Below are 18,998 nucleotides of genomic sequence, written 5' to 3'. Positions count from 1 at the left end.
GAAAGAAAGAAGGAATGCCTGGATATCGGAAGATCTCCACATGCTCCATGGAGTTCATAATAACTTTAATATATATATTTATTTATTTCCCCAAATAACCAATTATTTCATCTTCAGAGCATCTATATATTTAGTCCTGTCTTTTGTAAATAAGGGCGCCAAATTTTCAAAAATGTTTCATATTTATCTCTTAAATTATAAGTAATTTTTTCAAGTGGAATACAGCTATAAATTTCTTTCTTCCAACAATCTATACTTAAATATGTATCCGATTTCCAAGTAACTGCAATAGCCTTTTTGGCTACTGCTAACACAATTTTTATAAATTCTTTCTGATATTTATTCAATTTGGGTATCGGTTTTATCCCTTCAATATCACCTAATAAAAATAATATTGGATTATGTGGAAGTTGTATTCCAATAATTTGTTCCAATAAAATTCTTAAATTTGTCCAAAAAGGTTGAATTCACTGCTTTATCTTAAAAATATTTTGTCATTTTCCCTAATATTCAACCAGGCTTGAGGTCCAACCTGCTTTTCACAACTCCATTTTGGGCTATGCTATGCTTCTCCCAGTGTTTGTAAATCTTGTCTGCTGGAATCTTCTCCAATAGTTTGCCCATCACTGATGTAAGACTCACTGGTCTATAATTCTCAAGATCATCCCAATTACATTTCTTGAACAATGAAACTACATTCACCATTCGCTTATCCTCTGGTACTCCTCCAGTGGCCAATATGGACTTAAAGATCTCGTCCACACCTACCAATCTCTTCCCTCTCTTCCAACAGTCACCTGGTTCTAGTATTTATCTATCCTACTGTGTCTTGCTCTACCTGATGCTTCCCCTGGTAAGCATTAAACCAAAGTATTCATTAAGGTCCTCCCCAAGCTCCTGTAACTCCTGGCGCATTTCCCCATTTATCCCTGAGCAATTTTACTCTCACGAGTTATCCTCCTGTTATTCACCTATGTGTAGAATGCCTTGGGATTACCCTTACATGGGGATAGAGGAAAAGAGTCAAGGACATCCTCTGAGCTTTCTTGAAAACATGCAATATATTTGTGCCAACTCTTAGCCCCTGATCAGTTAGATTGGAATTAAATTTGACATGGAGAACTTTGTGTCAATATATGTATCAGAGGTCCAGAATGAATGGTGATAGAAGTACATCACCTCCAGTAGGGTGCTCAGGTGGAGCAAAAATTCCTCAAAGGTCCAAAGTTAACCACTCACTTGGACCATCAGGAAATTTCTGTGCCTCCCGAGCAGCCTACTAATCTCACTTTGGCTTCATTGGCCACCGCAGCACTGATTATCCTCATGATGCTCTTTTCAAATTAATACTATGGATTTTTCACATTCATTCAGTATAACTGAAAAGACTTTGGTTCATCACCTCAACAGAAAGACATTGCAGCACCCTCTCAAAAATCCATTGCCATTATCCAAATGAACACACCTAAGCAAATGTTGTACAAGAACTCACTTGAACATGTCCTCTGGAGTGAGCCTTTAATCCAAAACTTTCTCACTTGGAAACACATTTTGCAGCCAATTACAATTCAATACTTAATAGTCAGGGTGAAATTCAATAGAGCAAAGGAACAAACCCTTCAGCCCAACTCAGCTAAGCAAACTAAAGCTTCCTTCCTCAGCTTTAACTTGTATACCTGCATTGGCCCATTTTCCTCCAAAGCATTCCTTTTCATGACAAGATAATTGGCAAGTGATTAATTTTGGCAAGGGATTAACTCTACCACTCTTTGAAAAAGTGTTTATGATAATCTTTCCATCCAATGGGGAAAGTCTACAGCATCTTAACTATAAGCCTCTTGAAATACAGTTCCTCCAAGTTTAAAAAGCACTACTCTGAAATCTCAGTTTGGATTTTTGTGGTCAGATCTTCAATATGTCAACATTACTGCAGAGGATTAATCACCTACATGTGTTTAGAATTTTGGTTTCCCTTCCCTAAAAATGGTCTTTTATATTTTAAAAAGTAAACTGCATCAAAAAGTTAATGCAGACTGCCATCCTGATTGCAAATAACAAGATTTAGAAAGCATCACAGCAAATACAGTATCAATTCAAGGAAATTGTGTCCTCTAAAGAATACAACTTAAATAATGTCCAATAAATTCATTACTTCACCTCACGTCTTCTCCAACAATCATCTTGGGCATTTACAAGTGATGCTTAGATTCTCAACTCCAGTGCTGTCCTTTAACCAAATTTTTAAAAGTTTAAAGAAATTATATTATAAGCATTCTTTAAATATACAACTTACCAATATTGTATTTGTACTCAAGTTCAACACAAAATAAATTGGCTGTTACAGTCAAGTACAATTTTAGATTTCAGATGACATCATAATGAAGTTATGAAATCATATAGGATATGGATAGTGTGGAGATCGGAGACTTGTTTATGGGACATTTAAGTTAAAAAAGTTTTTAATTGCATTATAGTCTTCTATAGTCTACAGTCCAAAGGATATACACTAGTTGAGTAGAAAAATTGGATGGCATGCAAACCAACAGGTGCACAATGGAGCCTATTCCAGTGAAGGCTGGTATGAAACAAGGGTGTAAGATTGCCCCAATTTCAAGATATGCAAATCTTCCTCACTTCACTGTTGCACTTCACCTCCAACAAACTACCTGAGGAAGCACAGTCAAATCAGCAAATTCTCTGACCAATGGTCATTGTGTTTCAAAATGAAGGCCACTGAGCCCGAATTGTTGAACTGCCATATGAACACAACGCTTTTGTGCAAGCTGAGAGGGTGAGATTGAATCATTCAATGAGAGAATAAGCTTCACACCCAATATCCTCAAGATCTCAGACTCTGCACCTGTAATATAGCACTGGCCACCAACATAAAACCACAAGACCCCAGGATGCAAGACCATCTCCCAAATCCCAGAAGCCACATTTTAGTGAAGGCAGTTATCTAAATGAAATCTACCACCATCTTCAATTCACCAGCACAGCATTTTTTCCATGAAGAAGCAGAATCAGATTTATTATCACTTACATATGACACAATCAGTCAGAATGCTCTGCACCGTACACCTATAGAGATCTGCAAGAGTCTTTGGAGACCTATTGAATCTCCTCAAACTTCTAATGAAGCATCAATGTACTGGGCTTAAGATAGATCCTCTGAGATGGTGACAACCAAGAACATGAAGCTGCTCACCTCTCAGTGAAGTCCACACTTCAGAAGTGCACAGAAGCTCTGTGGAAATCTTCAACTACCCACCTGCCTACCCCATCAGGTATCGTCTGCCCCACCTGTAGAAGTTTGCAGGTGCCACACTGTTATCACTTATTACCTCAGAGACCACAAAGGAGGCAAGTCATTCATCATCCCAACTGACAGGTCAAGAAGATTAATGTACTTACTGAATGATGAGAAGCAATGAGATTTGGGTATCCAAATATATAAAAAATAAAATGTACAGTGGGCAGGTGGAAAACAAAATTAGGTAACAAATAAGATTAAAAATTAGTAAGTGTACTTATTTTAAGATACAGAAAAACACCACTGAAAGTAACACCGTATGAAGTCTTGACTACTTGCAGTCCATCTTTAGAGGATAGTGGATACAATACTGTTTCATCAGAATGATAACAGTTTAGATTATGATAACAGGTTATATCAACTTGGTCTATATTCCTTGGACTATACAATATCATGAATCAGACCAAACAAGATAAAAACCTAGGAAAGCCTTACAGATATTAAAACCTTATCCCACAATATTTGTAAGCATGTTTCAGGCTGGTAAGGCAAGGAAGGAGGCCATGTAGCGATGTGCTACACACAGCACTGAAAGAGACTAGTTTATTCAAACCTCGCGGCGCTGACTTTTAATCCCTAGCACCCGCCCTTTCCAGGCAGAAATTATGTCAGAGGTGCATTACCAAAGTCTCCCCCCACGCGCTGGCCATTTATGAGCCGGTTCGCCTGCGCAGAAAGTGGGTCGCCACATAACCCCACCCCAGAACCAGCGATACACCCCCCAATGTCCACAGTCTGGATCAGCCTCTGTTTGGGAGGTCTGCCTCTGTGCCACGGTGCCTGAACCCCGACCGACTACACCGTCCACATGGGCTGGTTTGAGTCGGTCCACCATGAAAACCTCCTCTTTCCCCCCAATGTCCAGAACGTACGTGGACCCGTTGTTGTTGATCACCTTGAACGACCCCTCGTACGGCCGCTGTCGCGGTGCCCGGTGTCTGCCCCTTCGTACAAACACAAACTTACAGTTCTGCAGGTCTTTGGGTATGTAAGTCGCGGTCTGTCCGTGCTGTGAAGTTGGTACGGGGGCCAGGTTGCCGAGCCTTTCGCATAGTCTGTCCAGGACTGCTGCGGGTTCTTCCTCTTGCCCCCTTGGGGCTGGTATGAACTCTCCCGGGACGGCCAGGGGTGCGCCGTACACCAACTCAGCCGACGAGGCATGCAGATCCTCTTTGGGCGTTGTGCAAATTCCAAGCAGGACCCAGGGAAGCTTGTCCACCCAGTTAGGTCCTCTCAGGCAGGTCACGAGAGCAGACTTCAAGTGACGGTGGAAGCTTTCCACTAGTCCATTCGACTTGTGGGTGGTAGTGGTTTAGCTGAGTTCCCAACAGGCTGGCCACAGCCGACCACAGGCTGGAGGTGAACTGTACACCTCTGTTGGAGGTAATGTGGGCCAGTACCCCGAAGTGTGCTACCCAGGTTGCAATCAGTACTCGGGTGCAGGAATCGGCAGATGTGTCAGTGAGTGGGACCGCCTCTGGCCACCTTGTGAACCGGTCTACCATAGTTAGGAGGTACCGTGGTCCTTGGGACACTGGTAGGGGGCCCACGATATCCACATGAATGTGGTCGAACTTCCAGTGGGTGGGTTCGAACTGCTGCAGCGGGGTTTTAGTGTGCCACTGCACCTTGGCTGTTTGATATTGCATGCACGTTCTGGCCCATTCACTGACCTGCTTGCGAAGTCTGTGCCACGCGAACTTGCTGGAGACCAGCTGGATGGTTGCACTGATAGATGGGTGCGCCAAACTGTGTATGGAGTTGAAAACTCGCCATCTCCAGGCTGCTAGGACGATGGGGTGAGGTTGGCCAGTAGCCACTTTGCATAGGAGGGTCCTCTCACCTGGGCCTATGAGAAAGTCCTGCAGCTGCAAACCCAAGACTGCGGTCCTGTAGCTGGGCATCTCATCGTCTGCCTGCTGCGCCTCCGCCAGTGCTGCATAGTCCACCCCCAGGGACAGGGCCTGGACAGCTGGTCTGGAGTGTGTGTCCACCACGACGTTGTCCTATCCCGGGGCATGCTGGATGTCCGTCGTGTACTCTGATATGTTGGACAGATGTCGCTGCTGGTGAGCCGACCAGGGATCGGACACCTTCGTGAACATGAAAGTCAACGGTTTGTGGTCCGTGAACGCGGTGAACGGCCTGCCTTCTAAGAAGTACCTGAAATGCCGGATTGCCAGATACAGTGCCAACAGCTCCCGGTCGAAAGCACTGTACTTGAGTTCGGGTGGTCGTAGGTGCTTGCTGAAGAACGCCAAGGGTTGCCAGCTACCCCCCCCCCCCCCGATGAGTTGCTCCAGCACCCCACCGACTGCTGTGTTGGACGCGTCCACCGTGAGTGCAGTCGGAATGTCCGTTCTGGGGTGCACCAGCATCGCGGCATCTGCCAAGGCTTCCTTGGCTTTAACGAAAGTGGTCGCGGCCTCCTCGTCCTAAGTAATGTCCTTGCCTTTACCCTACATCAGGGTGTACAAAGGGCGCATGATACAGGCTGCTGAGGGGAGGAAACGGTGGTAGAAGTTCACCATACCAACGAATTCCTGCAGGCCTTTGACCGTGTTGGGCCGGGCAAAGTGGCGGATCGTGTCTACCTTGGCGGGCAGAGGTGTTGCCCCGTCTTTGGTAATCCTGTGGCCCAGGAAGTAGATGGTATCGAGACCGAACTGGCATTTGGCCGGGTTGATCGTGAAGCCGAAATCACTCAAGCGGGAGTAGAGCTGGCGGAGGTGGGACAGATGCTCCTGGCGACTACTGCTGGCTACAAGGATGTCTTCCAAATAGATGAACGCAAGGTCCAGGTCACGTCCCACCGCATCCATCAGCTGCTGGAACGTCTGTGCGGCATTCTTCAGGCCGAACGGCATTCGGAGGAACTCAAACAGGCCGAATGGGGTGGTAAGTGCTGTTTTGGGGATGTCTTCAGGGTGCACCGGGATTTGATGGTATCCCCGGACGAGGTCTACTTTGGAAAATATTCTTGCCCCATGCAGGTTTGCTGCGAAGTCCCGTATGTGCGGCACAGGGTAGCGGTCTGGAGTTGTAGCCTCATTCAGTCTGCAGTAGTCGCCGCATGGTCTAAAACCCCCAGTTGCTTTGGGCACCATGTGTGGGGGGAGGCCCATGGGCTGTTGGACCTCCGTACGATCCCTAATTCCTCCATCCTCTTGAACTCCTCCTTCGCCAGGCGGAGCTTTTCCGGGGGGAGCCTTCGTGCGCAGGTGTGGAGGGGCGGTCCCGAACCTCATGTCTGGGCATGACTGCCGTGAACTGCGGTACCAGAATCGATGGAAAGTCCACCAGGATTCTGGTGAATTCGTTGTCCGACAGCGTGATGGAGTCCAGGTGTGGGGCCGGCAACTTGGCTTCACCCAGGGAGATCGTCTGGAAAGTCTTGGCAAGTACCAGTCTTTTCCCTTGCAAGTTGACCAACAGGCTGTGAGCTCGCAAGAAGTCTGTCCCCAGGAGTGGTTGGGCCACGGTGGCCAGTGTGAAGTTCCACGTGAACCGGCTGGCACCGAACTGCAGCTGCACTGTGCGGGTGCCGTAGGTCCGTATCGTGCTGCCATTTGTGGCTCTCGGTGGTTCCTGGCTTCCCGTTGTGGGTGTCGTACTCCATCGGGGGCAAGACGCTGGTTTCCACTCTGGCGTCGACCAAGAAGCGGTGTCCTGACGGTTTGTCCCAGACATACAAGAGGCTGTCCTGGTGGCCAGCCGCCATAGTCATTAGCAGCAGCTGGCCCTGGCCCTTGCAGGGCGGGCGACAATGGTGGGCTTTTATGCCCCACCACTGGTGGTAGAAACACCACTATTCACTGTCCTCCTCACTCCTCTGTGTTGTGTGCGCCCCCCTGCCGGGCCTGGTCTGGTCCGCTGTTGGGCGTGTGGCCTGGTAATCTGACCGAGGGACGCCACACTCTCCCTCTTGGCTTTCCACAGCACGTCTGTCTGGGCCGCCACCTTCCGGGGGGTCGCTGAAATCTGCGTCGGCCAACAGCAGATGTATGTCCTCGGGCAGTTGCTCTAGGAACGCTTGCTCGAACAGGAGGCAGGGCTTGTGTCCGTCAGCTAGGCCCAGCATCTCGTTCATCAATGCTGATGGCAATCTGTCTCCCAAACCGTCCAGGTGAAGCAGGTGGGCACCCCGCTCACGCCGTGAGAGGCCAAAGGTCCCAATGAGCAGCACTTTGAATGCTTCATATTAGCCTTCTTCCAGGGGCGACTGTATGAAATCTGCAACCTGGGCGGCCATCTCCTGGTCAAGGGCACTCACCACGTGATAGTAACTTGTGGAATCAGAAGATATCTGCCAAATCTGGAACTGGGCTTCTGCTTGGCTAAACCACACGCGTGGTCGCAGCGTCCAGAAAGTCAGCAGTTTTAGTGAAACTGCGTGAACAGATGAAGAGTCAGTCATCTTTGGTCCAAATCCCGTTTGGACCGTCGGGGTCACCAATGTAGCAATGTACCACATACAGAGCTAGCAACAACGACACGCAGTCGGTAAGTTGTTTCGAGACTAGTTCACTCAAACTTCATGGTGCTGGCTTTTAATCCCTAGCTCCTGCCCTCTCCGGGCGGAAATAACGTCAGAGGTGCATTACCAAAGTCTAGCCAATTAAGTATTTTTTTAAAAGAGTATTCACTGTTGTCACATCAGAAACATGCATACACTCAGACACGCACACAGGCGTGGAAAAATACAGATAGTAGAGCAAAAGTAATGATGATTCTATGACTTTGAATTTTACTTTCAGTATGTATGATGGGTTAATTTGACCTCAGTCTCAACTCTGCATTCCCCGCTTACTTTGGGCAACCTTTCACCTTCTTATCAGCTATAAATCTACTTCTGCCTTTAAAACTATTCAAGAAGTGCTTCCAACAGTCCTGAGTAGAGTTTCAAAGACACACAATTCTTAGAATACAAAATATATTATCCTTTTATAAAAATAAGAAATGACTCATGGATCTTTCCACATCCATCCCATCAGGACATCTCAGAATCCCGTTTCAATTAAGTCCACTCTCACTCTTCTAAATCCCAGCCTCTAAAGACAATCCCTGCCTATTCCAATGCTCAATATAGTATACTTCCCCCCCCCCCCAAATGCATCCAAAGTATTAATATCCTTAAAAAAAAGGCAAATATTGTAGAGTACTCTAGTTATGGTTTCATCAATGCCTTAAATAAATAAAGCACAACTTCGCTGGCTTTGTATTACCTTTCCTAGCGATAAATAATCACATTCTGTCACTTTCCTTGCTACTTACTTGGTATACTTGCAAACTAATCTTGAATCATTTTGGTAGACAAAATCATCTAAATTAAAGAACATATATTAATTCAAACAGTATACATTTTCAATATACTGTATTCTCAGGTAAGAACACTTAAATTGGCATTCAAATTTAGAATGTTTTTGATTTGAATGATTCAGCAGAACAATGGGAACAGCTGATTAAAACCAAATACAATTTAAAAGTGCAATTTATTTGATATGATAGACTATGAAACTATTTGATAGACTATGAAACTTCATATATAAAAAAAATAAGTACTGCAATCAGAACTTTGAAGGCATAATAGATTCAAAGCTACTTTTCTGGAGTTAAAAGTTTATGCGTTATCTTGTCGGTGTATTATTATACTTGACATTTTTCCATTATCACTCTGATTAGTACTGCTGAGCTTAAGGTGCTGTCCCAAGAGAGACATTTTATAACACCTATGATGCCTGGCCTCAGATATACCAGGTGGGCAGTTGTCAGAAAATGTTGTTTTAGAGATTTCAATCTCTAAAGCAGCATGCTGTAATGAACCCAGGGCAGCTTGACTGAAAGACAAAAACAGTCTGCTCATCTATTATTTGCTAATGCAGTCTGTCCCTCAGCAGATTGTAGCCACAGTGACATCAGAAGTCAGAAATGGTCACCGAGTGTACTTCTATCCTTTGAATGAAACTCCTGTTTTCCAGCAACTCTAGGCAACAGTGAAAGCTGTTATAAAATAACCCGTTACATTTTAGTCAAAAATATTCCTAATTAATAGAATACACAGAGTATTGATATTGGAAGTACATCAGAAAATATATATTATTAACTGCACAATTTGCAGGTCTATTTATTAGTCAGATTGTTGTTAAGTTTTAATGAAAAGTTCTAGAAGCATAACAATGGTCTGCCAAATTATCTGGAACAGATTATATTTTAATCGCTGGGACTACAGACCTACATCAAGACTTGCAAAAACATAATGGTGTAAATCTAAACATGTAAAATTATATATGGTGTGCAAATACTTTTCAAATATGTCTGAAAGTCAAAGGTTTAATTTTGTCTAAGGAGTGTTTTATTCTTTTTTTAAACAGTAATGATGTATTTTTGAAAATTCCTTACACAACCAGACTTGAGTAAAATACAGTTTATAATATTAAAAGTAAAATGTTCAAATTCTGGTTACAAACACAAGTCTGAGATTAAGGAATTATCTTAAACAATATTCTATTATCTCATCGGGCAAAACTTTGTACTTGCACAAAACATACTTTTCAGAATCTTCAAAGTGCTGGACTTTCAAAAGATTGAAAGAGACCAAGTAACCTATTGCACCTGTTCAATTCAGCAATCTGGCATCCAAGCAAAATGTCCAAAATACTAACCTGAAGATCTAGATTAGACTTCATAATACTTAAAGCGTTCAGTGGTAAAAACATTGTTTCCAGTTAAAGAAAAGCTTGGGAAACAAAATAAAAACAAAATTCAAGTCATGAGGGGCAGTAGTGGATATCTGTGTTGGGGTGAAACCAGAGCTGCCATGGAGACGAGTTTTAAATGTCCTACAGTCAAATGCATTAACAATAAAAGTTAGAAGGTGACAATAAAGTTCAGTATTTTGCAAATAACAGGACTGAGGAACATATTTGGCAAGTCAGAGAAAGAGGAAAAACTCATCCAATGGTACAGATGGATGAATTATAGCAGGAATGGTCAGCATTAATACCAGCCAGAAAAAGTTAATGGAAGCTGGAGAGTTCAATAATATCGAATCTGGAAGATGACAATGTGCCCGGATGGAAGAGGAAGTGCAGTCCTCAAACTTATGCTGCGTCTCAGTATTTCTTTCTTCAAAAAGGAAAAACCGTTCCACTCAAATAAAGCATGTAATTTTCTAAATTTGTCCACAGCAATCCATTCTTCAGCTGGTTGGTTAAAATGTGTCACAGTATCTTTAAAAACTGTCCTAACTTACTGAACACAATTCCTGTTTCCTATTAAACTTTAAAGAAAGTACTTGTTATGCTGGAAATATATTAGTAGCTCGTACAGAAAAAATTCAGAAGTTACTAAACTTGGTTCTTTTTCAGTGCTTGCAGAGAAGAAAGACAGCATAGAAAAGTAATAGTGATTGTATCTTTTATCAGGTGTCGATCTATGAAGTAAATTTGATTGCTCAGTATTTCTTCATGTTCGTGGATTGCTATGATTGTAAAGGAGAGTGCTCGGTGATACGATGATGTAATTAAAGTTATGAAGGTTTTCTGATTCCTTGAGCAAATTGTCTCGCAATGCACTGCAGTTCAGGAATGACCTGAACGGTTCATTGTGGGGAAAAAGAATTCACAGGATATTGGCATTAAATGCATTCAAGCTCATACTTGAGGCCCTTGATGATGGACCTCTACCTTCAACTGCTAGCAGCACCTTGATGCAATGAAATGGAGTTTCAGACCACTTTTGGAGGACAGTTCAGAGTTGTAATAATATTTCCTTCCCAAAAGGGTATTAATGAATTTGCTTTATGATCTGAATATTTATTCAGCTGCAGTTAAACTCCAGTGCACTACCACACCTTCTTGACAAAGTTCCTAATTATAACATTCTACGAATTTGATTTTCAGCTGTGCCAACAAAGGATCATAAAACATCAGTACTAAAGAGTATCAAATCAACAGCAATGCAGCCAAGTCTACGTCCCCACCTTTTCTTGAAGCCCTGCAATTTTATTTGAAATGCTGATCCTGTTCCCCTTTGAAAGTCACAAATGAATCTACCTCCACTTATTTGTTGCACAGTACACCCAATCATTAACCTTTCAGTCTTTGGAAAGGCTGTTCCTTACATTACTTTTCATTCGTTTCCTACTTCCCTGATATACCGGTCTTCAGGCTCACCATTATTCCACAAAAAGGAACAGTTTCTCTCTGTCAAGCTCCTCTAGCTCTCATTATTTTTGAACATTTCTACCACATCTTCAGTGCACTCAAATGAAAAAATTAAGTTTCTTTAGCCTTCCTAAATCTCTCACTCAAGCAAGGTTAATTTGTGCCTGCACCACAGTTTTCACCATCTCCAAAGTTAGAGCCCAAGCTTCTTTGCAATATCTTTTGATTAAATGCTAATTAAAATGTACACAATTCAATTATGCTTAATAAGATGTTTCAATAAACAAATACAAAGAAATGATGAAATACTGCAAGGCATTTCACAAAAAGGAAGCAGAGAAAAAACACTGACTAGAACAAAAACAAGGGAAAGTTGAAAAAAAGTGTCCAAGATCAATAATGAATAATGGATTGAGATTGAGGGTTAACAAATGAACAGCATTTAATAATAAAGAGCAGAACACATGAACATTACCAACATCAGAAAGTTCATACCAACGTGAACATTACTTTTAGGGAGGTTTGCAGTAAATGTCATTGAACTAACCTGGAGGTGGACATCATTTGATGATCATTTTCATGTTATCATATGTTCGACAACTGCCAATGAGCTGTTCAACCTTCAAGCTTGTGCAACAGTTCCACAAATCAGAGAGTTCGAAAGAAAATAATCTTTGTTGTATCACAAGAACCTGTTGATGAAGGAAGCCATTTTAAATGAAATCCCAGGACATTGAAATGATAGGAATATTAAAATATCTGTTTGGAAAAATCATTCAGCCTGTGTAGGATCAAAACATGCAAACAATTTAGCAGCATGCCTATAGTAACGCACATGATGACCAGGAAGAGGAAATAGCCCAATACCAGTGGAGTTTGGAATCTTACACCTGCCACTTTAATACACACTGTTCAAGAAAGTTTGTCAGGGTGAACCTTTAACTGACCAGAATGGAATTTAAATATATTGGACACTATGGGCTATGGATCTTGATCTATGGCTTAATATATACTAGCTTGGCTCAGCTGGTAGCACTGTCCTAGACTAAGAAAACTTGAATTTTTCAAGACAAGTCACTTTTCTTCTCTAGAATTTGAGCAATTCATCAGAAATGAGATGTTTTCAATGAAGAAATTAGCGTTACATTGTTCAACCAAAGCACTGTTTGCCTGGCTGGTGAAATACAGAATGCTAAGCACAATTTGGTATGTGTAATAAAATCTCAAAGCTTGGTTTGCATTGAATTGTGCACATTTCATTTCTATAATTCCTTGGATTATATGATTATATGAACTGAGGAAATAGACACAATATTGTGGCAATTACTAAGACACGGCTTAAAGATGCTGGAAACAGCAGTTCAATATTTACATCAAAAGGATTGTGAAAAGGAATAAGGAGTTTAGCTATATTAGTAGAGAAAAATCCATTCTGAAATCAGAACGTACTAAGTGGGGGAGTTATAGAACAGTTTAATTGAACAAGATTGGTTTGATTTAAAAAAAATGTAGCACTGGGAAATCATTGGAGAAGCAAAATTCGTAAGACCATAACACATAGGAGCAGAATTAGACCATTTGGCCCATCAAGTCTGCTCTGCCATTTCATTATGGCTGATCCATTTCTCTCTCAGCCCCAATCTCCTGCCTTCTCCCCATATCCCTTCATGCCCTGACCAATTAATAACCTATCAAATATACACTAAGACGGCCTGCACAGCTGCCTGTGGCAACGAATTCCACAGATTCAGTCTCTGGGTAAAGAAATTCTTCATTTCCATTCTAAAAGGACACCCCTCTATTCTGATGCCGTGTCCTCTGATCCTAGATTCTCTCATTCTAGGAAGCATAGATTACATATCCATGCTATCGAGGCCTTTCAACGTTTGAAAGATTTTGATGAGGTTATCCCTCATCTTTCTGAATTCCAGTGAATCCAGGCCCAAAGCCAAATACACTTCATATAATAAGCTGGTCAATCTTGGAATAACTTTTGTGAACCTCCTTTGATCCCTCTCCAGTGTCAGAAAGTCCTTTCTAAGATAAAGGGCCCAAACTGCTCACAATACTCTTCAACAGAACGAGAGTTTAGCAGGTTTAACAAAAAGATTTAGCACTGCTCTGGAAAAGAACAAAAATAGACCAAGAATAACATTACTCAATTGGGATACACCTATTTTACTAGGATGAGAAGTACACTGGAAAAGGCCACTTCATGATAAACAGGTGTCAAAACGCCATATGCATTTGAGGAAATAATTAATGTTGCCCCAGCAAATGAAAAAGTGAGAGCTCCAAATCTAGGTCTCTTTTGATGTCAAGATACAATTTAAGATAGGGAGAGGCAAGCAAAAGGAAGATAACAAATGCCAACAGGAATACTGTACATTCAAAGTGTCTGGAGAAATACTGTGCATCAGGGTTAAAAATAAAAGTTACTCAGGAAAAGATGGTGCATGAAAAAATGGAAAATGAAGGCATGAAACGAGGGGGGAAACTTATTGATTGGTGTATTCATTTAGACCGAAATAGTACCTTATTTTGGGGACAAATTGCTATAGTTCTATAAGTCCTATGTTATGGAACAGGATCACTGTGGTGACATTGGAAAATATATCTGCACCAGAAAATATATCTGATAGTATTAAAAATGGGGAAAAGTGGCATAGGCATTAACTAAAGTTATTTTCCAATTCCCTGATTCCAGATAACCATCTGAAAGAGCTGGGGAGCGGAGTGCTGGGAAGTAGGTTAATCTTTAAGTGTTGTTTTGCTGACAGATAGGTTTCTCTGATGTAAATTCATGTCCTGTAAATATTCGGCTTTTAATCATGATAGGAACAGATTAACACTGCTCCTTCGGGGCTTCTTTGCAGTTCTGCCACATAAAACATTTAGTACACTTACAAAAATATTAGAACATCATAAAGTATAACATTTTATTTTGGAAATCACATTATTCTAATCCAAAGTAGTTACCTTATGACTTACTCTATTATCAAAAGTAATTTATTGTATGGATGGTTCAGATTTAAGGCAATCATAAAGTGACACTGAAACAGTTAAATTGCTAATATGCAAATAACACCACCAGGAGCAGCACTGTTATGTTTCTTTCAGAGAGCTTTTCAACATATCGTCACATTACAAAACTACCTAGGTCTAGAAATACACAAGGAGTTTAATAAGCAGAATATGCTTGGATACTAAACATATCAAGCAGGATGTGGAAGTAGCGCCTGGATCAAGGGCCATCAGAACTAATGTTCTACCCAGAGATTATTAATCTAAAACAGGATTGCTTCACTTGCCATTGGTAGTCAGAATTGGAATCCTAAGCAGGTATGGGGGGTTGGGTTAGTTGCTTCCAAGGCTATAGGTTTTGAAAATATGACTCAGTGGCCCTGTGTTTAATGTCAATTCATGAAAAAAGTGGGAACAAACAAGTTGAGATCAAGAAATAGAAAAAGATGTCTCCTCTCAGATGTGCAGAGTGGGAAACTTTGTGGGCAGCATAGTACCATTTAGTATAGACTTGACACAGTAAAAAGCTCAGTCACTAATTTTCTTTCCATCCTACATAACACGATTGTAAATTGAGACTTGTTCTTACAGATAATCCAAGTTAAAAGTAGAATTACAAAATAAACCTAGCCACAACTGACAGTGGACATCTCAGCTTTCAAAACTCTCCAGCTCAGAATCATTTAGGTGAAATGCCAATTGAAGACCCTCTGACAAAGGAGCTGGACGGTTTGATCCAGGCGTCAGCTACAGCTTGCATCTTTCAAAGCACAAGGTTAGCAAGATTGATGTACTGGAGAAGAGAATCTTAATCACATGCATTCAGTGTATTCAAATGGGAAAAAATGATGGTTTTGAGAAGGAAGGTCAGACATAATGACTATTATGGCATCTTGATGGAGAAAGTATTCAGAAAGGGAAAAAGCATGAGTCACGATTGGGGAATTAAAACTAAACAGCAGAATCCCATAATTATGAGAACACAAGGTCCTTATGAAGACTGCTATGGATACTTTGAAGCAAAAATACAAGTAGACTATATTAAATATATTAACAATTAATGAGGTAGATTTAATTAACAGCCCACAGTGCTTAAGTATTTATCCTCTGATAATCAATGTCAATGCTGTTTTGAAAAACAGAAGATTCTGTGACAGAATCTTTTCATATTAAATCAGGCAAATGAGTAAGATAACAATAAATGATTCCTGAAACACATTTATTTTGATCCAGACAAATAAACCTTTGCCATTCCTCTCTGAATTGGCATCAACAGTAGTTGTGTCATTCATTCTCTCATGGGCTCTGCCTTATCACAGACATTCCCTTGAGTCTTCCTACCACTTCCTTCCTGCAACTTTAAACATCTTTGCTGTCTTAATTTTCAACAACTTTGTTTCTAACTTGTTCCTCTCTAGGCCAGACTATGCTTAAAGATAGGGACCACAGCCGATAAGGTAGGATTCATAAAGCAATCTTTCTTCCATGCTACATAAAACGTTTGTCAATTGAGATTTATTTTTTAAATATAAATTAAATCAGAGTTACAAACATGCATCAAACCATTGGCAAGACAATGTTTGAAGACAAAATTAAAAATATTGTTTTATTCAGGTACTTAAAAAAATATCCTTAAGCCTGCAGGTTGGGCCAACTTGGCATACAAATTTAAGTACTCAGACAAAAAGATCAGATTCAGATTGGGCATTATTGAATTGGATTCAGTTTGGATTTTAATTTTACACCAATACAAAGCTTTGCTTGATATCCAATAGTGGTGATAATCTTAATCCAATATTGAACCATGTTTTCTTCCTCTTATTTAGAATGTCTTAAATGCATGTTTTAAAGTAAAAAGTACTGCTGTAGAATTATTCTTCTCATGCTGTCCCCCAGTCACAGGTGATTTGTTTCCAGTCTATTTTTGTCGATTCTGAGATGGGTACGTTGCTACTAACTGAGTGAGTAGCTTGTGAGGTGGTGGTGATGTTCCACTATTGACACATTTAGTTCTGAAGAATAGCTCCACACAAGGTATCTTGAAAAGGATTGACAATAATGTTGGGGTGATCCTGACTGATAACTGGTTTTGATACAAACCCACTGATTAGGATAATGTTATATAATATTCATTGTGTGTGTCTGGATTGGTGGTTCTCAATCTTTTTTATGCCGTTATCAGAGGGATCAAGAGACCCCAGGCTGGGAATCCTTGGGACAAATTGATGGAGTCCACATTGCCATTTGGGGACATAGTTGTTTGGTTACTGGGAGGAACAACTGAGGACGACTCTGGCAATGACTTATCCCAAAGGTAGACAGCAAGGGGACCACTCTGTAGTCAGATTTATTTCCTTTAAGAAAATCATGATTTACAACATCTGAGGTCTCCTGATACATCTTCTTTCATAGATGTACACAGTCATGTGTGAGATGGTAGCTAGTGGAGTCGCTGCCTAACAGTGCCAAGTTCAAACCTGACATCAGGTGTTGCAATCTTTCCCTGTTACTGTGCGGGTTTCCTTAAGATGCTCTGGTTTCCCTCCATAACCTCAAAGACATTTCTTTACAGTAGATTAGCTGGTCACTATTGGTTGAATGCCACAAATATGTGGCTGTATGGGCACTGCAGTGTGTTGCTAAAAATATGCGGGGGAGAAAAGTGGTTAACATAGGACTGGTGCAAATGGGCAATTGTTAACATAGATTTGATGGGCAGAAGGGTCTAATTTTTATACTGCATCCTTATACTAGTAATGGAAATCTACTCCAAGCAGAATTTTGTAAATACTTCGAGAAAAAAAATTCCATGGCTGTGGGAAAACTTAACACGTATCTGGAATAAATGGTAGCTCTTTTATCAAGCCACGATATGGACCAATGGGCCAAATGTGCTCTAACTTATTTTATCATGCAAGCAAAATGGAGAAGTTTGTAGATAAACATAGACACTTCTGTAGTTCAGTGTTAGAGATCAACTAATCTTGAAATAACTACTTCAATTTCATCAGAGGTTAGATATTTTTTGTTCCATTAATCTGTCATATAACTTGTGATTTAGTTTCAAGAGGTCCAAAACAAGTCATGTGATAAGTATCTTATCATGTTCAGCTTGATACAGGTCTCAAGCCTTAGAAACACCCACTCCTACTTTTCACATAGATTGTCATACACATTAGCCAAAAAAGGATAGCTTTCATCCATTATCAGTTTGAAAGCTGCTGGCTGATAGTGCCTTAGCTGTTTAAACTGTAATTTAGTTTTGTCAGATTATAATGCTTTTTGGACCTTGCATCAGTTTGCACTCTTGCAAACAATTTTTAAATGAGTCAGCTTTTTTTATGATTACAGCTAAAGACTGAGTTAACTGAAATGCAACATTTTAATCTAGTCACTGCAGGGCATTAAAACTCTATTTTCCCCTCAACCTGTCCATAGACAGTTCTCATGCTAAGTAACACAATAATCAGTTCCAGACTGAAACATAACAAAATGTAAAGTGAAGCAGATTAGAAACTTGTTTGCTTACTATTCTAGAATTTTAAAAAAACTGGAATATGAAAATACACACTCCTAATGAAACTAGTGTTTTTATTATTCACTATCTAAAAGCAGCTTTTCAAAAGGCATGTGCCTGCTGATGCTTTGTGGTCAATTCATTGTGGTTTAGCTGTTACGTGCTTCGGAAACACACCAACAGCTGACACACAAATCTGACAATTAAAGCTTTGTTGAACCAGGTCTTTTATGTTCTTAGAAATAGCTTAGATGACATTGTGCTGGAATATTACTATGTATAAATGCTGGTGCTAATTCAGGGAAAAGGGAAGAGTGGTGAAAAAACACCTTCCATTGTTAGAAACATTTTCACATTAAATAGCAAACATAAATGGGATTTGTGTTTCCTACTCACTGTCCAAAGTAATAAAAAATGGGCAACTTCAAGAAACTTTGCAGGAAATCCCTGTATGGTTATGAGTATAATATTCCAACTCCAAATGAAGATCATTCTTTGATATATTGCCTGCACCCACAGGAAATTAAATTATTCAGAAACCTCAGTGTGCTTTATAAACAGTAATAATATTCCAGAAGAATTAAAGCAAGTGGTTTAAAAAGATTTTAAATGGAAGGTCCTGGAGCAAATGCCAAAGTGAAACATCACCATTGCTTTGCCCGAGCTGTTGAATTCTTCCAGCAATTAGTTACTTGCTCTAGATTAGAGAATCTGCAGTCTTTTCTCTACAGGTTGTTCCTCCAAATACTAATCTACATCCTCCTTGCTTCTATTCATTTTGCAGCACCCCTTTGAATGAATTTTATCTTTCATTTGATTCAAATCTGCTTAATCAAAGACACCACCCATCCTGGATGTTCTCTCTTCTCAGTTATTGGGCAGAAGATGCAAAAGCCCAAAAGCATGCACCTCCTGTCTCAAGGACAGCTTCCATCCCATTGTAATAAGACTGCTTCTCTAATGCGATAAAATGGACTCT

The 18,998-nt window shown here is 40.8% G+C and overlaps 1 protein-coding gene across 10 annotated transcripts in view; it reads right to left on the bottom strand.

Annotated features, from left to right (window-relative positions):
* LOC132404888 (atos homolog protein B) overlaps positions 1 to 18,998 on the bottom strand; it is a 119,964-nt gene that overhangs the window by 43,706 nt on the left and 57,260 nt on the right. For all 10 annotated transcript variants that reach the window (XM_059989459.1, XM_059989462.1, XM_059989455.1 and 7 more), the window contains one exon: positions 12,026 to 12,170. The gene's annotated coding sequence lies outside the window, so the exon portion shown is untranslated. The remainder of the gene's footprint in view (positions 1 to 12,025; positions 12,171 to 18,998) is intronic.

Source organism: Hypanus sabinus, chromosome 14 (assembly GCF_030144855.1).
Source record: "Hypanus sabinus isolate sHypSab1 chromosome 14, sHypSab1.hap1, whole genome shotgun sequence".
Taxonomy (NCBI): Eukaryota; Metazoa; Chordata; class Chondrichthyes; order Myliobatiformes; family Dasyatidae; genus Hypanus; species Hypanus sabinus.
Note: the sequence above shows the minus strand (reverse complement) of the source record. Positions and strands in the feature narration are given on the sequence as shown.